We start from the raw sequence: 22568 nt of genomic DNA on the forward strand, positions 1-22568 counted from the left end.
ATTTGACATTTTTGGTCGAAAATGCAGGTAAGGCTAACACCTGGCACTCAAATGCCACTCGGATGTCAAAGTTGTCGCAGCGCATTGAAATTTTGCATGCGGGTAGACCTTGACCTGGAGGTCACGTTTCCACCGTTCTTGACCCCAGATCACCTCTGTGAGCGGAGCTATGGGCTCCATTATCCAACTGTAACATTGGCTCCAAAGTGAAAAATGTTTCGTTGAGAATGCTCCATTTGACCTAAGGAGTCGTCCTGCAAAGTCTGAGACTCCTACGGCGATTTGACATTTTTGGTCGAAAATGCAGGTAAGGCTAACACCTGGCACTCAAATGCCACTCGGATGTCAAAGTTGTCGCAGCGCATTGAAATTTTGCATGCGGGTAGACCTTGACCTGGAGGTCACGTTTCCACCGTTCTTGACCCCAGATCACCTCTGTGAGCGGAGCTATGGGCTCCATTATCCAACTGTAACATTGGCTCCAAAGTGAAAAATGTTTCGTTGAGAATGCTCCATTTGACCTAAGGAGTCGTCCTGCAAAGTCTGAGACTCCTACGGCGATTTGACATTTTTGGTCGAAAATGCAGGTAAGGCTAACACCTGGCACTCAAATGCCACTCGGATGTCAAAGTTGTCGCAGCGCATTGAAATTTTGCATGCGGGTAGACCTTGACCTGGAGGTCACGTTTCCACCGTTCTTGACCCCAGATCACCTCTGTGAGCGGAGCTATGGGCTCCATTATCCAACTGTAACATTGGCTCCAAAGTGAAAAATGTTTCGTTGAGAATGCTCCATTTGACCTAAGGAGTCGTCCTGCAAAGTCTGAGACTCCTACGGCGATTTGACATTTTTGGTCGAAAATGCAGGTAAGGCTAACACCTGGCACTCAAATGCCACTCGGATGTCAAAGTTGTCGCAGCGCATTGAAATTTTGCATGCGGGTAGACCTTGACCTGGAGGTCACGTTTCCACCGTTCTTGACCCCAGATCACCTCTGTGAGCGGAGCTATGGGCTCCATTATCCAACTGTAACATTGGCTCCAAAGTGAAAAATGTTTCGTTGAGAATGCTCCATTTGACCTAAGGAGTCGTCCTGCAAAGTCTGAGACTCCTACGGCGATTTGACATTTTTGGTCGAAAATGCAGGTAAGGCTAACACCTGGCACTCAAATGCCACTCGGATGTCAAAGTTGTCGCAGCGCATTGAAATTTTGCATGCGGGTAGACCTTGACCTGGAGGTCACGTTTCCACCGTTCTTGACCCCAGATCACCTCTGTGAGCGGAGCTATGGGCTCCATTATCCAACTGTAACATTGGCTCCAAAGTGAAAAATGTTTCGTTGAGAATGCTCCATTTGACCTAAGGAGTCGTCCTGCAAAGTCTGAGACTCCTACGGCGATTTGACATTTTTGGTCGAAAATGCAGGTAAGGCTAACACCTGGCACTCAAATGCCACTCGGATGTCAAAGTTGTCGCAGCGCATTGAAATTTTGCATGCGGGTAGACCTTGACCTGGAGGTCACGTTTCCACCGTTCTTGACCCCAGATCACCTCTGTGAGCGGAGCTATGGGCTCCATTATCCAACTGTAACATTGGCTCCAAAGTGAAAAATGTTTCGTTGAGAATGCTCCATTTGACCTAAGGAGTCGTCCTGCAAAGTCTGAGACTCCTACGGCGATTTGACATTTTTGGTCGAAAATGCAGGTAAGGCTAACACCTGGCACTCAAATGCCACTCGGATGTCAAAGTTGTCGCAGCGCATTGAAATTTTGCATGCGGGTAGACCTTGACCTGGAGGTCACGTTTCCACCGTTCTTGACCCCAGATCACCTCTGTGAGCGGAGCTATGGGCTCCATTATCCAACTGTAACATTGGCTCCAAAGTGAAAAATGTTTCGTTGAGAATGCTCCATTTGACCTAAGGAGTCGTCCTGCAAAGTCTGAGACTCCTACGGCGATTTGACATTTTTGGTCGAAAATGCAGGTAAGGCTAACACCTGGCACTCAAATGCCACTCGGATGTCAAAGTTGTCGCAGCGCATTGAAATTTTGCATGCGGGTAGACCTTGACCTGGAGGTCACGTTTCCACCGTTCTTGACCCCAGATCACCTCTGTGAGCGGAGCTATGGGCTCCATTATCCAACTGTAACATTGGCTCCAAAGTGAAAAATGTTTCGTTGAGAATGCTCCATTTGACCTAAGGAGTCGTCCTGCAAAGTCTGAGACTCCTACGGCGATTTGACATTTTTGGTCGAAAATGCCGGTAAGGCTAACACCTGGCACTCAAATGCCACTCGGATGTCAAAGTTGTCGCAGCGCATTGAAATTTTGCATGCGGGTAGACCTTGACCTGGAGGTCACGTTTCCACCGTTCTTGACCCCAGATCACCTCTGTGAGCGGAGCTATGGGCTCCATTATCCAACTGTAACATTGGCTCCAAAGTGAAAAATGTTTCGTTGAGAATGCTCCATTTGACCTAAGGAGTCGTCCTGCAAAGTCTGAGACTCCTACGGCGATTTGACATTTTTGGTCGAAAATGCAGGTAAGGCTAACACCTGGCACTCAAATGCCACTCGGATGTCAAAGTTGTCGCAGCGCATTGAAATTTTGCATGCGGGTAGACCTTGACCTGGACGTCACGTTTCCACCGTTCTTGACCCCAGATCACCTCTGTGAGCGGAGCTATGGGCTCCATTATCCAACTGTAACATTGGCTCCAAAGTGAAAAATGTTTCGTTGAGAATGCTCCATTTGACCTAAGGAGTCGTCCTGCAAAGTCTGAGACTCCTACGGCGATTTGACATTTTTGGTCGAAAATGCCGGTAAGGCTAACACCTGGCACTCAAATGCCACTCGGATGTCAAAGTTGTCGCAGCGCATTGAAATTTTGCATGCGGGTAGACCTTGACCTGGAGGTCACGTTTCCACCGTTCTTGACCCCAGATCACCTCTGTGAGCGGAGCTATGGGCTCCATTATCCAACTGTAACATTGGCTCCAAAGTGAAAAATGTTTCGTTGAGAATGCTCCATTTGACCTAAGGAGTCGTCCTGCAAAGTCTGAGACTCCTACGGCGATTTGACATTTTTGGTCGAAAATGCAGGTAAGGCTAACACCTGGCACTCAAATGCCACTCGGATGTCAAAGTTGTCGCAGCGCATTGAAATTTTGCATGCGGGTAGACCTTGACCTGGACGTCACGTTTCCACCGTTCTTGACCCCAGATCACCTCTGTGAGCGGAGCTATGGGCTCCATTATCCAACTGTAACATTGGCTCCAAAGTGAAAAATGTTTCGTTGAGAATGCTCCATTTGACCTAAGGAGTCGTCCTGCAAAGTCTGAGACTCCTACGGCGATTTGACATTTTTGGTCGAAAATGCAGGTAAGGCTAACACCTGGCACTCAAATGCCACTCGGATGTCAAAGTTGTCGCAGCGCATTGAAATTTTGCATGCGGGTAGACCTTGACCTGGAGGTCACGTTTCCACCGTTCTTGACCCCAGATCACCTCTGTGAGCGGAGCTATGGGCTCCATTATCCAACTGTAACATTGGCTCCAAAGTGAAAAATGTTTCGTTGAGAATGCTCCATTTGACCTAAGGAGTCGTCCTGCAAAGTCTGAGACTCCTACGGCGATTTGACATTTTTGGTCGAAAATGCAGGTAAGGCTAACACCTGGCACTCAAATGCCACTCGGATGTCAAAGTTGTCGCAGCGCATTGAAATTTTGCATGCGGGTAGACCTTGACCTGGAGGTCACGTTTCCACCGTTCTTGACCCCAGATCACCTCTGTGAGCGGAGCTATGGGCTCCATTATCCAACTGTAACATTGGCTCCAAAGTGAAAAATGTTTCGTTGAGAATGCTCCATTTGACCTAAGGAGTCGTCCTGCAAAGTCTGAGACTCCTACGGCGATTTGACATTTTTGGTCGAAAATGCAGGTAAGGCTAACACCTGGCACTCAAATGCCACTCGGATGTCAAAGTTGTCGCAGCGCATTGAAATTTTGCATGCGGGTAGACCTTGACCTGGAGGTCACGTTTCCACCGTTCTTGACCCCAGATCACCTCTGTGAGCGGAGCTATGGGCTCCATTATCCAACTGTAACATTGGCTCCAAAGTGAAAAATGTTTCGTTGAGAATGCTCCATTTGACCTAAGGAGTCGTCCTGCAAAGTCTGAGACTCCTACGGCGATTTGACATTTTTGGTCGAAAATGCCGGTAAGGCTAACACCTGGCACTCAAATGCCACTCGGATGTCAAAGTTGTCGCAGCGCATTGAAATTTTGCATGCGGGTAGACCTTGACCTGGAGGTCACGTTTCCACCGTTCTTGACCCCAGATCACCTCTGTGAGCGGAGCTATGGGCTCCATTATCCAACTGTAACATTGGCTCCAAAGTGAAAAATGTTTCGTTGAGAATGCTCCATTTGACCTAAGGAGTCGTCCTGCAAAGTCTGAGACTCCTACGGCGATTTGACATTTTTGGTCGAAAATGCAGGTAAGGCTAACACCTGGCACTCAAATGCCACTCGGATGTCAAAGTTGTCGCAGCGCATTGAAATTTTGCATGCGGGTAGACCTTGACCTGGAGGTCACGTTTCCACCGTTCTTGACCCCAGATCACCTCTGTGAGCGGAGCTATGGGCTCCATTATCCAACTGTAACATTGGCTCCAAAGTGAAAAATGTTTCGTTGAGAATGCTCCATTTGACCTAAGGAGTCGTCCTGCAAAGTCTGAGACTCCTACGGCGATTTGACATTTTTGGTCGAAAATGCAGGTAAGGCTAACACCTGGCACTCAAATGCCACTCGGATGTCAAAGTTGTCGCAGCGCATTGAAATTTTGCATGCGGGTAGACCTTGACCTGGAGGTCACGTTTCCACCGTTCTTGACCCCAGATCACCTCTGTGAGCGGAGCTATGGGCTCCATTATCCAACTGTAACATTGGCTCCAAAGTGAAAAATGTTTCGTTGAGAATGCTCCATTTGACCTAAGGAGTCGTCCTGCAAAGTCTGAGACTCCTACGGCGATTTGACATTTTTGGTCGAAAATGCAGGTAAGGCTAACACCTGGCACTCAAATGCCACTCGGATGTCAAAGTTGTCGCAGCGCATTGAAATTTTGCATGCGGGTAGACCTTGACCTGGAGGTCACGTTTCCACCGTTCTTGACCCCAGATCACCTCTGTGAGCGGAGCTATGGGCTCCATTATCCAACTGTAACATTGGCTCCAAAGTGAAAAATGTTTCGTTGAGAATGCTCCATTTGACCTAAGGAGTCGTCCTGCAAAGTCTGAGACTCCTACGGCGATTTGACATTTTTGGTCGAAAATGCAGGTAAGGCTAACACCTGGCACTCAAATGCCACTCGGATGTCAAAGTTGTCGCAGCGCATTGAAATTTTGCATGCGGGTAGACCTTGACCTGGAGGTCACGTTTCCACCGTTCTTGACCCCAGATCACCTCTGTGAGCGGAGCTATGGGCTCCATTATCCAACTGTAACATTGGCTCCAAAGTGAAAAATGTTTCGTTGAGAATGCTCCATTTGACCTAAGGAGTCGTCCTGCAAAGTCTGAGACTCCTACGGCGATTTGACATTTTTGGTCGAAAATGCAGGTAAGGCTAACACCTGGCACTCAAATGCCACTCGGATGTCAAAGTTGTCGCAGCGCATTGAAATTTTGCATGCGGGTAGACCTTGACCTGGAGGTCACGTTTCCACCGTTCTTGACCCCAGATCACCTCTGTGAGCGGAGCTATGGGCTCCATTATCCAACTGTAACATTGGCTCCAAAGTGAAAAATGTTTCGTTGAGAATGCTCCATTTGACCTAAGGAGTCGTCCTGCAAAGTCTGAGACTCCTACGGCGATTTGACATTTTTGGTCGAAAATGCAGGTAAGGCTAACACCTGGCACTCAAATGCCACTCGGATGTCAAAGTTGTCGCAGCGCATTGAAATTTTGCATGCGGGTAGACCTTGACCTGGAGGTCACGTTTCCACCGTTCTTGACCCCAGATCACCTCTGTGAGCGGAGCTATGGGCTCCATTATCCAACTGTAACATTGGCTCCAAAGTGAAAAATGTTTCGTTGAGAATGCTCCATTTGACCTAAGGAGTCGTCCTGCAAAGTCTGAGACTCCTACGGCGATTTGACATTTTTGGTCGAAAATGCAGGTAAGGCTAACACCTGGCACTCAAATGCCACTCGGATGTCAAAGTTGTCGCAGCGCATTGAAATTTTGCATGCGGGTAGACCTTGACCTGGAGGTCACGTTTCCACCGTTCTTGACCCCAGATCACCTCTGTGAGCGGAGCTATGGGCTCCATTATCCAACTGTAACATTGGCTCCAAAGTGAAAAATGTTTCGTTGAGAATGCTCCATTTGACCTAAGGAGTCGTCCTGCAAAGTCTGAGACTCCTACGGCGATTTGACATTTTTGGTCGAAAATGCAGGTAAGGCTAACACCTGGCACTCAAATGCCACTCGGATGTCAAAGTTGTCGCAGCGCATTGAAATTTTGCATGCGGGTAGACCTTGACCTGGAGGTCACGTTTCCACCGTTCTTGACCCCAGATCACCTCTGTGAGCGGAGCTATGGGCTCCATTATCCAACTGTAACATTGGCTCCAAAGTGAAAAATGTTTCGTTGAGAATGCTCCATTTGACCTAAGGAGTCGTCCTGCAAAGTCTGAGACTCCTACGGCGATTTGACATTTTTGGTCGAAAATGCAGGTAAGGCTAACACCTGGCACTCAAATGCCACTCGGATGTCAAAGTTGTCGCAGCGCATTGAAATTTTGCATGCGGGTAGACCTTGACCTGGAGGTCACGTTTCCACCGTTCTTGACCCCAGATCACCTCTGTGAGCGGAGCTATGGGCTCCATTATCCAACTGTAACATTGGCTCCAAAGTGAAAAATGTTTCGTTGAGAATGCTCCATTTGACCTAAGGAGTCGTCCTGCAAAGTCTGAGACTCCTACGGCGATTTGACATTTTTGGTCGAAAATGCAGGTAAGGCTAACACCTGGCACTCAAATGCCACTCGGATGTCAAAGTTGTCGCAGCGCATTGAAATTTTGCATGCGGGTAGACCTTGACCTGGAGGTCACGTTTCCACCGTTCTTGACCCCAGATCACCTCTGTGAGCGGAGCTATGGGCTCCATTATCCAACTGTAACATTGGCTCCAAAGTGAAAAATGTTTCGTTGAGAATGCTCCATTTGACCTAAGGAGTCGTCCTGCAAAGTCTGAGACTCCTACGGCGATTTGACATTTTTGGTCGAAAATGCAGGTAAGGCTAACACCTGGCACTCAAATGCCACTCGGATGTCAAAGTTGTCGCAGCGCATTGAAATTTTGCATGCGGGTAGACCTTGACCTGGAGGTCACGTTTCCACCGTTCTTGACCCCAGATCACCTCTGTGAGCGGAGCTATGGGCTCCATTATCCAACTGTAACATTGGCTCCAAAGTGAAAAATGTTTCGTTGAGAATGCTCCATTTGACCTAAGGAGTCGTCCTGCAAAGTCTGAGACTCCTACGGCGATTTGACATTTTTGGTCGAAAATGCAGGTAAGGCTAACACCTGGCACTCAAATGCCACTCGGATGTCAAAGTTGTCGCAGCGCATTGAAATTTTGCATGCGGGTAGACCTTGACCTGGAGGTCACGTTTCCACCGTTCTTGACCCCAGATCACCTCTGTGAGCGGAGCTATGGGCTCCATTATCCAACTGTAACATTGGCTCCAAAGTGAAAAATGTTTCGTTGAGAATGCTCCATTTGACCTAAGGAGTCGTCCTGCAAAGTCTGAGACTCCTACGGCGATTTGACATTTTTGGTCGAAAATGCAGGTAAGGCTAACACCTGGCACTCAAATGCCACTCGGATGTCAAAGTTGTCGCAGCGCATTGAAATTTTGCATGCGGGTAGACCTTGACCTGGAGGTCACGTTTCCACCGTTCTTGACCCCAGATCACCTCTGTGAGCGGAGCTATGGGCTCCATTATCCAACTGTAACATTGGCTCCAAAGTGAAAAATGTTTCGTTGAGAATGCTCCATTTGACCTAAGGAGTCGTCCTGCAAAGTCTGAGACTCCTACGGCGATTTGACATTTTTGGTCGAAAATGCAGGTAAGGCTAACACCTGGCACTCAAATGCCACTCGGATGTCAAAGTTGTCGCAGCGCATTGAAATTTTGCATGCGGGTAGACCTTGACCTGGAGGTCACGTTTCCACCGTTCTTGACCCCAGATCACCTCTGTGAGCGGAGCTATGGGCTCCATTATCCAACTGTAACATTGGCTCCAAAGTGAAAAATGTTTCGTTGAGAATGCTCCATTTGACCTAAGGAGTCGTCCTGCAAAGTCTGAGACTCCTACGGCGATTTGACATTTTTGGTCGAAAATGCAGGTAAGGCTAACACCTGGCACTCAAATGCCACTCGGATGTCAAAGTTGTCGCAGCGCATTGAAATTTTGCATGCGGGTAGACCTTGACCTGGAGGTCACGTTTCCACCGTTCTTGACCCCAGATCACCTCTGTGAGCGGAGCTATGGGCTCCATTATCCAACTGTAACATTGGCTCCAAAGTGAAAAATGTTTCGTTGAGAATGCTCCATTTGACCTAAGGAGTCGTCCTGCAAAGTCTGAGACTCCTACGGCGATTTGACATTTTTGGTCGAAAATGCAGGTAAGGCTAACACCTGGCACTCAAATGCCACTCGGATGTCAAAGTTGTCGCAGCGCATTGAAATTTTGCATGCGGGTAGACCTTGACCTGGAGGTCACGTTTCCACCGTTCTTGACCCCAGATCACCTCTGTGAGCGGAGCTATGGGCTCCATTATCCAACTGTAACATTGGCTCCAAAGTGAAAAATGTTTCGTTGAGAATGCTCCATTTGACCTAAGGAGTCGTCCTGCAAAGTCTGAGACTCCTACGGCGATTTGACATTTTTGGTCGAAAATGCAGGTAAGGCTAACACCTGGCACTCAAATGCCACTCGGATGTCAAAGTTGTCGCAGCGCATTGAAATTTTGCATGCGGGTAGACCTTGACCTGGAGGTCACGTTTCCACCGTTCTTGACCCCAGATCACCTCTGTGAGCGGAGCTATGGGCTCCATTATCCAACTGTAACATTGGCTCCAAAGTGAAAAATGTTTCGTTGAGAATGCTCCATTTGACCTAAGGAGTCGTCCTGCAAAGTCTGAGACTCCTACGGCGATTTGACATTTTTGGTCGAAAATGCAGGTAAGGCTAACACCTGGCACTCAAATGCCACTCGGATGTCAAAGTTGTCGCAGCGCATTGAAATTTTGCATGCGGGTAGACCTTGACCTGGAGGTCACGTTTCCACCGTTCTTGACCCCAGATCACCTCTGTGAGCGGAGCTATGGGCTCCATTATCCAACTGTAACATTGGCTCCAAAGTGAAAAATGTTTCGTTGAGAATGCTCCATTTGACCTAAGGAGTCGTCCTGCAAAGTCTGAGACTCCTACGGCGATTTGACATTTTTGGTCGAAAATGCAGGTAAGGCTAACACCTGGCACTCAAATGCCACTCGGATGTCAAAGTTGTCGCAGCGCATTGAAATTTTGCATGCGGGTAGACCTTGACCTGGAGGTCACGTTTCCACCGTTCTTGACCCCAGATCACCTCTGTGAGCGGAGCTATGGGCTCCATTATCCAACTGTAACATTGGCTCCAAAGTGAAAAATGTTTCGTTGAGAATGCTCCATTTGACCTAAGGAGTCGTCCTGCAAAGTCTGAGACTCCTACGGCGATTTGACATTTTTGGTCGAAAATGCAGGTAAGGCTAACACCTGGCACTCAAATGCCACTCGGATGTCAAAGTTGTCGCAGCGCATTGAAATTTTGCATGCGGGTAGACCTTGACCTGGAGGTCACGTTTCCACCGTTCTTGACCCCAGATCACCTCTGTGAGCGGAGCTATGGGCTCCATTATCCAACTGTAACATTGGCTCCAAAGTGAAAAATGTTTCGTTGAGAATGCTCCATTTGACCTAAGGAGTCGTCCTGCAAAGTCTGAGACTCCTACGGCGATTTGACATTTTTGGTCGAAAATGCAGGTAAGGCTAACACCTGGCACTCAAATGCCACTCGGATGTCAAAGTTGTCGCAGCGCATTGAAATTTTGCATGCGGGTAGACCTTGACCTGGAGGTCACGTTTCCACCGTTCTTGACCCCAGATCACCTCTGTGAGCGGAGCTATGGGCTCCATTATCCAACTGTAACATTGGCTCCAAAGTGAAAAATGTTTCGTTGAGAATGCTCCATTTGACCTAAGGAGTCGTCCTGCAAAGTCTGAGACTCCTACGGCGATTTGACATTTTTGGTCGAAAATGCAGGTAAGGCTAACACCTGGCACTCAAATGCCACTCGGATGTCAAAGTTGTCGCAGCGCATTGAAATTTTGCATGCGGGTAGACCTTGACCTGGAGGTCACGTTTCCACCGTTCTTGACCCCAGATCACCTCTGTGAGCGGAGCTATGGGCTCCATTATCCAACTGTAACATTGGCTCCAAAGTGAAAAATGTTTCGTTGAGAATGCTCCATTTGACCTAAGGAGTCGTCCTGCAAAGTCTGAGACTCCTACGGCGATTTGACATTTTTGGTCGAAAATGCAGGTAAGGCTAACACCTGGCACTCAAATGCCACTCGGATGTCAAAGTTGTCGCAGCGCATTGAAATTTTGCATGCGGGTAGACCTTGACCTGGAGGTCACGTTTCCACCGTTCTTGACCCCAGATCACCTCTGTGAGCGGAGCTATGGGCTCCATTATCCAACTGTAACATTGGCTCCAAAGTGAAAAATGTTTCGTTGAGAATGCTCCATTTGACCTAAGGAGTCGTCCTGCAAAGTCTGAGACTCCTACGGCGATTTGACATTTTTGGTCGAAAATGCAGGTAAGGCTAACACCTGGCACTCAAATGCCACTCGGATGTCAAAGTTGTCGCAGCGCATTGAAATTTTGCATGCGGGTAGACCTTGACCTGGAGGTCACGTTTCCACCGTTCTTGACCCCAGATCACCTCTGTGAGCGGAGCTATGGGCTCCATTATCCAACTGTAACATTGGCTCCAAAGTGAAAAATGTTTCGTTGAGAATGCTCCATTTGACCTAAGGAGTCGTCCTGCAAAGTCTGAGACTCCTACGGCGATTTGACATTTTTGGTCGAAAATGCAGGTAAGGCTAACACCTGGCACTCAAATGCCACTCGGATGTCAAAGTTGTCGCAGCGCATTGAAATTTTGCATGCGGGTAGACCTTGACCTGGAGGTCACGTTTCCACCGTTCTTGACCCCAGATCACCTCTGTGAGCGGAGCTATGGGCTCCATTATCCAACTGTAACATTGGCTCCAAAGTGAAAAATGTTTCGTTGAGAATGCTCCATTTGACCTAAGGAGTCGTCCTGCAAAGTCTGAGACTCCTACGGCGATTTGACATTTTTGGTCGAAAATGCAGGTAAGGCTAACACCTGGCACTCAAATGCCACTCGGATGTCAAAGTTGTCGCAGCGCATTGAAATTTTGCATGCGGGTAGACCTTGACCTGGAGGTCACGTTTCCACCGTTCTTGACCCCAGATCACCTCTGTGAGCGGAGCTATGGGCTCCATTATCCAACTGTAACATTGGCTCCAAAGTGAAAAATGTTTCGTTGAGAATGCTCCATTTGACCTAAGGAGTCGTCCTGCAAAGTCTGAGACTCCTACGGCGATTTGACATTTTTGGTCGAAAATGCAGGTAAGGCTAACACCTGGCACTCAAATGCCACTCGGATGTCAAAGTTGTCGCAGCGCATTGAAATTTTGCATGCGGGTAGACCTTGACCTGGAGGTCACGTTTCCACCGTTCTTGACCCCAGATCACCTCTGTGAGCGGAGCTATGGGCTCCATTATCCAACTGTAACATTGGCTCCAAAGTGAAAAATGTTTCGTTGAGAATGCTCCATTTGACCTAAGGAGTCGTCCTGCAAAGTCTGAGACTCCTACGGCGATTTGACATTTTTGGTCGAAAATGCAGGTAAGGCTAACACCTGGCACTCAAATGCCACTCGGATGTCAAAGTTGTCGCAGCGCATTGAAATTTTGCATGCGGGTAGACCTTGACCTGGAGGTCACGTTTCCACCGTTCTTGACCCCAGATCACCTCTGTGAGCGGAGCTATGGGCTCCATTATCCAACTGTAACATTGGCTCCAAAGTGAAAAATGTTTCGTTGAGAATGCTCCATTTGACCTAAGGAGTCGTCCTGCAAAGTCTGAGACTCCTACGGCGATTTGACATTTTTGGTCGAAAATGCAGGTAAGGCTAACACCTGGCACTCAAATGCCACTCGGATGTCAAAGTTGTCGCAGCGCATTGAAATTTTGCATGCGGGTAGACCTTGACCTGGAGGTCACGTTTCCACCGTTCTTGACCCCAGATCACCTCTGTGAGCGGAGCTATGGGCTCCATTATCCAACTGTAACATTGGCTCCAAAGTGAAAAATGTTTCGTTGAGAATGCTCCATTTGACCTAAGGAGTCGTCCTGCAAAGTCTGAGACTCCTACGGCGATTTGACATTTTTGGTCGAAAATGCAGGTAAGGCTAACACCTGGCACTCAAATGCCACTCGGATGTCAAAGTTGTCGCAGCGCATTGAAATTTTGCATGCGGGTAGACCTTGACCTGGAGGTCACGTTTCCACCGTTCTTGACCCCAGATCACCTCTGTGAGCGGAGCTATGGGCTCCATTATCCAACTGTAACATTGGCTCCAAAGTGAAAAATGTTTCGTTGAGAATGCTCCATTTGACCTAAGGAGTCGTCCTGCAAAGTCTGAGACTCCTACGGCGATTTGACATTTTTGGTCGAAAATGCAGGTAAGGCTAACACCTGGCACTCAAATGCCACTCGGATGTCAAAGTTGTCGCAGCGCATTGAAATTTTGCATGCGGGTAGACCTTGACCTGGAGGTCACGTTTCCACCGTTCTTGACCCCAGATCACCTCTGTGAGCGGAGCTATGGGCTCCATTATCCAACTGTAACATTGGCTCCAAAGTGAAAAATGTTTCGTTGAGAATGCTCCATTTGACCTAAGGAGTCGTCCTGCAAAGTCTGAGACTCCTACGGCGATTTGACATTTTTGGTCGAAAATGCAGGTAAGGCTAACACCTGGCACTCAAATGCCACTCGGATGTCAAAGTTGTCGCAGCGCATTGAAATTTTGCATGCGGGTAGACCTTGACCTGGAGGTCACGTTTCCACCGTTCTTGACCCCAGATCACCTCTGTGAGCGGAGCTATGGGCTCCATTATCCAACTGTAACATTGGCTCCAAAGTGAAAAATGTTTCGTTGAGAATGCTCCATTTGACCTAAGGAGTCGTCCTGCAAAGTCTGAGACTCCTACGGCGATTTGACATTTTTGGTCGAAAATGCAGGTAAGGCTAACACCTGGCACTCAAATGCCACTCGGATGTCAAAGTTGTCGCAGCGCATTGAAATTTTGCATGCGGGTAGACCTTGACCTGGAGGTCACGTTTCCACCGTTCTTGACCCCAGATCACCTCTGTGAGCGGAGCTATGGGCTCCATTATCCAACTGTAACATTGGCTCCAAAGTGAAAAATGTTTCGTTGAGAATGCTCCATTTGACCTAAGGAGTCGTCCTGCAAAGTCTGAGACTCCTACGGCGATTTGACATTTTTGGTCGAAAATGCAGGTAAGGCTAACACCTGGCACTCAAATGCCACTCGGATGTCAAAGTTGTCGCAGCGCATTGAAATTTTGCATGCGGGTAGACCTTGACCTGGAGGTCACGTTTCCACCGTTCTTGACCCCAGATCACCTCTGTGAGCGGAGCTATGGGCTCCATTATCCAACTGTAACATTGGCTCCAAAGTGAAAAATGTTTCGTTGAGAATGCTCCATTTGACCTAAGGAGTCGTCCTGCAAAGTCTGAGACTCCTACGGCGATTTGACATTTTTGGTCGAAAATGCAGGTAAGGCTAACACCTGGCACTCAAATGCCACTCGGATGTCAAAGTTGTCGCAGCGCATTGAAATTTTGCATGCGGGTAGACCTTGACCTGGAGGTCACGTTTCCACCGTTCTTGACCCCAGATCACCTCTGTGAGCGGAGCTATGGGCTCCATTATCCAACTGTAACATTGGCTCCAAAGTGAAAAATGTTTCGTTGAGAATGCTCCATTTGACCTAAGGAGTCGTCCTGCAAAGTCTGAGACTCCTACGGCGATTTGACATTTTTGGTCGAAAATGCAGGTAAGGCTAACACCTGGCACTCAAATGCCACTCGGATGTCAAAGTTGTCGCAGCGCATTGAAATTTTGCATGCGGGTAGACCTTGACCTGGAGGTCACGTTTCCACCGTTCTTGACCCCAGATCACCTCTGTGAGCGGAGCTATGGGCTCCATTATCCAACTGTAACATTGGCTCCAAAGTGAAAAATGTTTCGTTGAGAATGCTCCATTTGACCTAAGGAGTCGTCCTGCAAAGTCTGAGACTCCTACGGCGATTTGACATTTTTGGTCGAAAATGCAGGTAAGGCTAACACCTGGCACTCAAATGCCACTCGGATGTCAAAGTTGTCGCAGCGCATTGAAATTTTGCATGCGGGTAGACCTTGACCTGGAGGTCACGTTTCCACCGTTCTTGACCCCAGATCACCTCTGTGAGCGGAGCTATGGGCTCCATTATCCAACTGTAACATTGGCTCCAAAGTGAAAAATGTTTCGTTGAGAATGCTCCATTTGACCTAAGGAGTCGTCCTGCAAAGTCTGAGACTCCTACGGCGATTTGACATTTTTGGTCGAAAATGCAGGTAAGGCTAACACCTGGCACTCAAATGCCACTCGGATGTCAAAGTTGTCGCAGCGCATTGAAATTTTGCATGCGGGTAGACCTTGACCTGGAGGTCACGTTTCCACCGTTCTTGACCCCAGATCACCTCTGTGAGCGGAGCTATGGGCTCCATTATCCAACTGTAACATTGGCTCCAAAGTGAAAAATGTTTCGTTGAGAATGCTCCATTTGACCTAAGGAGTCGTCCTGCAAAGTCTGAGACTCCTACGGCGATTTGACATTTTTGGTCGAAAATGCAGGTAAGGCTAACACCTGGCACTCAAATGCCACTCGGATGTCAAAGTTGTCGCAGCGCATTGAAATTTTGCATGCGGGTAGACCTTGACCTGGAGGTCACGTTTCCACCGTTCTTGACCCCAGATCACCTCTGTGAGCGGAGCTATGGGCTCCATTATCCAACTGTAACATTGGCTCCAAAGTGAAAAATGTTTCGTTGAGAATGCTCCATTTGACCTAAGGAGTCGTCCTGCAAAGTCTGAGACTCCTACGGCGATTTGACATTTTTGGTCGAAAATGCAGGTAAGGCTAACACCTGGCACTCAAATGCCACTCGGATGTCAAAGTTGTCGCAGCGCATTGAAATTTTGCATGCGGGTAGACCTTGACCTGGAGGTCACGTTTCCACCGTTCTTGACCCCAGATCACCTCTGTGAGCGGAGCTATGGGCTCCATTATCCAACTGTAACATTGGCTCCAAAGTGAAAAATGTTTCGTTGAGAATGCTCCATTTGACCTAAGGAGTCGTCCTGCAAAGTCTGAGACTCCTACGGCGATTTGACATTTTTGGTCGAAAATGCAGGTAAGGCTAACACCTGGCACTCAAATGCCACTCGGATGTCAAAGTTGTCGCAGCGCATTGAAATTTTGCATGCGGGTAGACCTTGACCTGGAGGTCACGTTTCCACCGTTCTTGACCCCAGATCACCTCTGTGAGCGGAGCTATGGGCTCCATTATCCAACTGTAACATTGGCTCCAAAGTGAAAAATGTTTCGTTGAGAATGCTCCATTTGACCTAAGGAGTCGTCCTGCAAAGTCTGAGACTCCTACGGCGATTTGACATTTTTGGTCGAAAATGCAGGTAAGGCTAACACCTGGCACTCAAATGCCACTCGGATGTCAAAGTTGTCGCAGCGCATTGAAATTTTGCATGCGGGTAGACCTTGACCTGGAGGTCACGTTTCCACCGTTCTTGACCCCAGATCACCTCTGTGAGCGGAGCTATGGGCTCCATTATCCAACTGTAACATTGGCTCCAAAGTGAAAAATGTTTCGTTGAGAATGCTCCATTTGACCTAAGGAGTCGTCCTGCAAAGTCTGAGACTCCTACGGCGATTTGACATTTTTGGTCGAAAATGCAGGTAAGGCTAACACCTGGCACTCAAATGCCACTCGGATGTCAAAGTTGTCGCAGCGCATTGAAATTTTGCATGCGGGTAGACCTTGACCTGGAGGTCACGTTTCCACCGTTCTTGACCCCAGATCACCTCTGTGAGCGGAGCTATGGGCTCCATTATCCAACTGTAACATTGGCTCCAAAGGGAAAAATGTTTCGTTGAGAATGCTCCATTTGACCTAAGGAGTCGTCCTGCAAAGTCTGAGACTCCTACGGCGATTTGACATTTTTGGTCGAAAATGCAGGTAAGGCTAACACCTGGCACTCAAATGCCACTCGGATGTCAAAGTTGTCGCAGCGCATTGAAATTTTGCATGCGGGTAGACCTTGACCTGGAGGTCACGTTTCCACCGTTCTTGACCCCAGATCACCTCTGTGAGCGGAGCTATGGGCTCCATTATCCAACTGTAACATTGGCTCCAAAGTGAAAAATGTTTCGTTGAGAATGCTCCATTTGACCTAAGGAGTCGTCCTGCAAAGTCTGAGACTCCTACGGCGATTTGACATTTTTGGTCGAAAATGCAGGTAAGGCTAACACCTGGCACTCAAATGCCACTCGGATGTCAAAGTTGTCGCAGCGCATTGAAATTTTGCATGCGGGTAGACCTTGACCTGGAGGTCACGTTTCCACCGTTCTTGACCCCAGATCACCTCTGTGAGCGGAGCTATGGGCTCCATTATCCAACTGTAACATTGGCTCCAAAGGGAAAAATGTTTCGTTGAGAATGCTCCATTTGACCTAAGGAGTCGTCCTGCAAAGTCTGAGACTCCTACGGCGATTTGACATTTTTGGTCGAAAATGCAGGTAAGGCTAACACCTGGCACTCAAATGCCACTCGGATGTCAAAGTTGTCGCAGCGCATTGAAATTTTGCATGCGGGTAGACCTTGACCTGGAGGTCACGTTTCCACCGTTCTTGACCCCAGATCACCTCTGTGAGCGGAGCTATGGGCTCCATTATCCAACTGTAACATTGGCTCCAAAGTGAAAAATGTTTCGTTGAGAATGCTCCATTTGACCTAAGGAGTCGTCCTGCAAAGTCTGAGACTCCTACGGCGATTTGACATTTTTGGTCGAAAATGCAGGTAAGGCTAACACCTGGCACTCAAATGCCACTCGGATGTCAAAGTTGTCGCAGCGCATTGAAATTTTGCATGCGGGTAGACCTTGACCTGGAGGTCACGTTTCCACCGTTCTTGACCCCAGATCACCTCTGTGAGCGGAGCTATGGGCTCCATTATCCAACTGTAACATTGGCTCCAAAGTGAAAAATGTTTCGTTGAGAATGCTCCATTTGACCTAAGGAGTCGTCCTGCAAAGTCTGAGACTCCTACGGCGATTTGACATTTTTGGTCGAAAATGCAGGTAAGGCTAACACCTGGCACTCAAATGCCACTCGGATGTCAAAGTTGTCGCAGCGCATTGAAATTTTGCATGCGGGTAGACCTTGACCTGGAGGTCACGTTTCCACCGTTCTTGACCCCAGATCACCTCTGTGAGCGGAGCTATGGGCTCCATTATCCAACTGTAACATTGGCTCCAAAGTGAAAAATGTTTCGTTGAGAATGCTCCATTTGACCTAAGGAGTCGTCCTGCAAAGTCTGAGACTCCTACGGCGATTTGACATTTTTGGTCGAAAATGCAGGTAAGGCTAACACCTGGCACTCAAATGCCACTCGGATGTCAAAGTTGTCGCAGCGCATTGAAATTTTGCATGCGGGTAGACCTTGACCTGGAGGTCACGTTTCCACCGTTCTTGACCCCAGATCACCTCTGTGAGCGGAGCTATGGGCTCCATTATCCAACTGTAACATTGGCTCCAAAGTGAAAAATGTTTCGTTGAGAATGCTCCATTTGACCTAAGGAGTCGTCCTGCAAAGTCTGAGACTCCTACGGCGATTTGACATTTTTGGTCGAAAATGCCGGTAAGGCTAACACCTGGCACTCAAATGCCACTCGGATGTCAAAGTTGTCGCAGCGCATTGAAATTTTGCATGCGGGTAGACCTTGACCTGGAGGTCACGTTTCCACCGTTCTTGACCCCAGATCACCTCTGTGAGCGGAGCTATGGGCTCCATTATCCAACTGTAACATTGGCTCCAAAGTGAAAAATGTTTCGTTGAGAATGCTCCATTTGACCTAAGGAGTCGTCCTGCAAAGTCTGAGACTCCTACGGCGATTTGACATTTTTGGTCGAAAATGCCGGTAAGGCTAACACCTGGCACTCAAATGCCACTCGGATGTCAAAGTTGTCGCAGCGCATTGAAATTTTGCATGCGGGTAGACCTTGACCTGGAGGTCACGTTTCCACCGTTCTTGACCCCAGATCACCTCTGTGAGCGGAGCTATGGGCTCCATTATCCAACTGTAACATTGGCTCCAAAGTGAAAAATGTTTCGTTGAGAATGCTCCATTTGACCTAAGGAGTCGTCCTGCAAAGTCTGAGACTCCTACGGCGATTTGACATTTTTGGTCGAAAATGCAGGTAAGGCTAACACCTGGCACTCAAATGCCACTCGGATGTCAAAGTTGTCGCAGCGCATTGAAATTTTGCATGCGGGTAGACCTTGACCTGGAGGTCACGTTTCCACCGTTCTTGACCCCAGATCACCTCTGTGAGCGGAGCTATGGGCTCCATTATCCAACTGTAACATTGGCTCCAAAGTGAAAAATGTTTCGTTGAGAATGCTCCATTTGACCTAAGGAGTCGTCCTGCAAAGTCTGAGACTCCTACGGCGATTTGACATTTTTGGTCGAAAATGCAGGTAAGGCTAACACCTGGCACTCAAATGCCACTCGGATGTCAAAGTTGTCGCAGCGCATTGAAATTTTGCATGCGGGTAGACCTTGACCTGGAGGTCACGTTTCCACCGTTCTTGACCCCAGATCACCTCTGTGAGCGGAGCTATGGGCTCCATTATCCAACTGTAACATTGGCTCCAAAGGGAAAAATGTTTCGTTGAGAATGCTCCATTTGACCTAAGGAGTCGTCCTGCAAAGTCTGAGACTCCTACGGCGATTTGACATTTTTGGTCGAAAATGCAGGTAAGGCTAACACCTGGCACTCAAATGCCACTCGGATGTCAAAGTTGTCGCAGCGCATTGAAATTTTGCATGCGGGTAGACCTTGACCTGGAGGTCACGTTTCCACCGTTCTTGACCCCAGATCACCTCTGTGAGCGGAGCTATGGGCTCCATTATCCAACTGTAACATTGGCTCCAAAGTGAAAAATGTTTCGTTGAGAATGCTCCATTTGACCTAAGGAGTCGTCCTGCAAAGTCTGAGACTCCTACGGCGATTTGACATTTTTGGTCGAAAATGCAGGTAAGGCTAACACCTGGCACTCAAATGCCACTCGGATGTCAAAGTTGTCGCAGCGCATTGAAATTTTGCATGCGGGTAGACCTTGACCTGGAGGTCACGTTTCCACCGTTCTTGACCCCAGATCACCTCTGTGAGCGGAGCTATGGGCTCCATTATCCAACTGTAACATTGGCTCCAAAGTGAAAAATGTTTCGTTGAGAATGCTCCATTTGACCTAAGGAGTCGTCCTGCAAAGTCTGAGACTCCTACGGCGATTTGACATTTTTGGTCGAAAATGCAGGTAAGGCTAACACCTGGCACTCAAATGCCACTCGGATGTCAAAGTTGTCGCAGCGCATTGAAATTTTGCATGCGGGTAGACCTTGACCTGGAGGTCACGTTTCCACCGTTCTTGACCCCAGATCACCTCTGTGAGCGGAGCTATGGGCTCCATTATCCAACTGTAACATTGGCTCCAAAGGGAAAAATGTTTCGTTGAGAATGCTCCATTTGACCTAAGGAGTCGTCCTGCAAAGTCTGAGACTCCTACGGCGATTTGACATTTTTGGTCGAAAATGCAGGTAAGGCTAACACCTGGCACTCAAATGCCACTCGGATGTCAAAGTTGTCGCAGCGCATTGAAATTTTGCATGCGGGTAGACCTTGACCTGGAGGTCACGTTTCCACCGTTCTTGACCCCAGATCACCTCTGTGAGCGGAGCTATGGGCTCCATTATCCAACTGTAACATTGGCTCCAAAGTGAAAAATGTTTCGTTGAGAATGCTCCATTTGACCTAAGGAGTCGTCCTGCAAAGTCTGAGACTCCTACGGCGATTTGACATTTTTGGTCGAAAATGCAGGTAAGGCTAACACCTGGCACTCAAATGCCACTCGGATGTCAAAGTTGTCGCAGCGCATTGAAATTTTGCATGCGGGTAGACCTTGACCTGGAGGTCACGTTTCCACCGTTCTTGACCCCAGATCACCTCTGTGAGCGGAGCTATGGGCTCCATTATCCAACTGTAACATTGGCTCCAAAGTGAAAAATGTTTCGTTGAGAATGCTCCATTTGACCTAAGGAGTCGTCCTGCAAAGTCTGAGACTCCTACGGCGATTTGACATTTTTGGTCGAAAATGCAGGTAAGGCTAACACCTGGCACTCAAATGCCACTCGGATGTCAAAGTTGTCGCAGCGCATTGAAATTTTGCATGCGGGTAGACCTTGACCTGGAGGTCACGTTTCCACCGTTCTTGACCCCAGATCACCTCTGTGAGCGGAGCTATGGGCTCCATTATCCAACTGTAACATTGGCTCCAAAGGGAAAAATGTTTCGTTGAGAATGCTCCATTTGACCTAAGGAGTCGTCCTGCAAAGTCTGAGACTCCTACGGCGATTTGACATTTTTGGTCGAAAATGCAGGTAAGGCTAACACCTGGCACTCAAATGCCACTCGGATGTCAAAGTTGTCGCAGCGCATTGAAATTTTGCATGCGGGTAGACCTTGACCTGGAGGTCACGTTTCCACCGTTCTTGACCCCAGATCACCTCTGTGAGCGGAGCTATGGGCTCCATTATCCAACTGTAACATTGGCTCCAAAGTGAAAAATGTTTCGTTGAGAATGCTCCATTTGACCTAAGGAGTCGTCCTGCAAAGTCTGAGACTCCTACGGCGATTTGACATTTTTGGTCGAAAATGCAGGTAAGGCTAACACCTGGCACTCAAATGCCACTCGGATGTCAAAGTTGTCGCAGCGCATTGAAATTTTGCATGCGGGTAGACCTTGACCTGGAGGTCACGTTTCCACCGTTCTTGACCCCAGATCACCTCTGTGAGCGGAGCTATGGGCTCCATTATCCAACTGTAACATTGGCTCCAAAGTGAAAAATGTTTCGTTGAGAATGCTCCATTTGACCTAAGGAGTCGTCCTGCAAAGTCTGAGACTCCTACGGCGATTTGACATTTTTGGTCGAAAATGCAGGTAAGGCTAACACCTGGCACTCAAATGCCACTCGGATGTCAAAGTTGTCGCAGCGCATTGAAATTTTGCATGCGGGTAGACCTTGACCTGGAGGTCACGTTTCCACCGTTCTTGACCCCAGATCACCTCTGTGAGCGGAGCTATGGGCTCCATTATCCAACTGTAACATTGGCTCCAAAGTGAAAAATGTTTCGTTGAGAATGCTCCATTTGACCTAAGGAGTCGTCCTGCAAAGTCTGAGACTCCTACGGCGATTTGACATTTTTGGTCGAAAATGCAGGTAAGGCTAACACCTGGCACTCAAATGCCACTCGGATGTCAAAGTTGTCGCAGCGCATTGAAATTTTGCATGCGGGTAGACCTTGACCTGGAGGTCACGTTTCCACCGTTCTTGACCCCAGATCACCTCTGTGAGCGGAGCTATGGGCTCCATTATCCAACTGTAACATTGGCTCCAAAGGGAAAAATGTTTCGTTGAGAATGCTCCATTTGACCTAAGGAGTCGTCCTGCAAAGTCTGAGACTCCTACGGCGATTTGACATTTTTGGTCGAAAATGCAGGTAAGGCTAACACCTGGCACTCAAATGCCACTCGGATGTCAAAGTTGTCGCAGCGCATTGAAATTTTGCATGCGGGTAGACCTTGACCTGGAGGTCACGTTTCCACCGTTCTTGACCCCAGATCACTCTGTGAGCGGAGCTATGGGCTCCATTATCCAACTGTAACATTGGCTCCAAAGTGAAAAATGTTTCGTTGAGAATGCTCCATTTGACCTAAGGAGTCGTCCTGCAAAGTCTGAGACTCCTACGGCGATTTGACATTTTTGGTCGAAAATGCAGGTAAGGCTAACACCTGGCACTCAAATGCCACTCGGATGTCAAAGTTGTCGCAGCGCATTGAAATTTTGCATGCGGGTAGACCTTGACCTGGAGGTCACGTTTCCACCGTTCTTGACCCCAGATCACCTCTGTGAGCGGAGCT

This window comes from Haliotis rufescens, unplaced genomic scaffold, assembly GCF_023055435.1.
Source record: "Haliotis rufescens isolate VD_foot unplaced genomic scaffold, xgHalRufe1.0.p SCAF_39, whole genome shotgun sequence".
In the NCBI taxonomy this organism is placed as follows: Eukaryota; Metazoa; Mollusca; class Gastropoda; order Lepetellida; family Haliotidae; genus Haliotis; species Haliotis rufescens.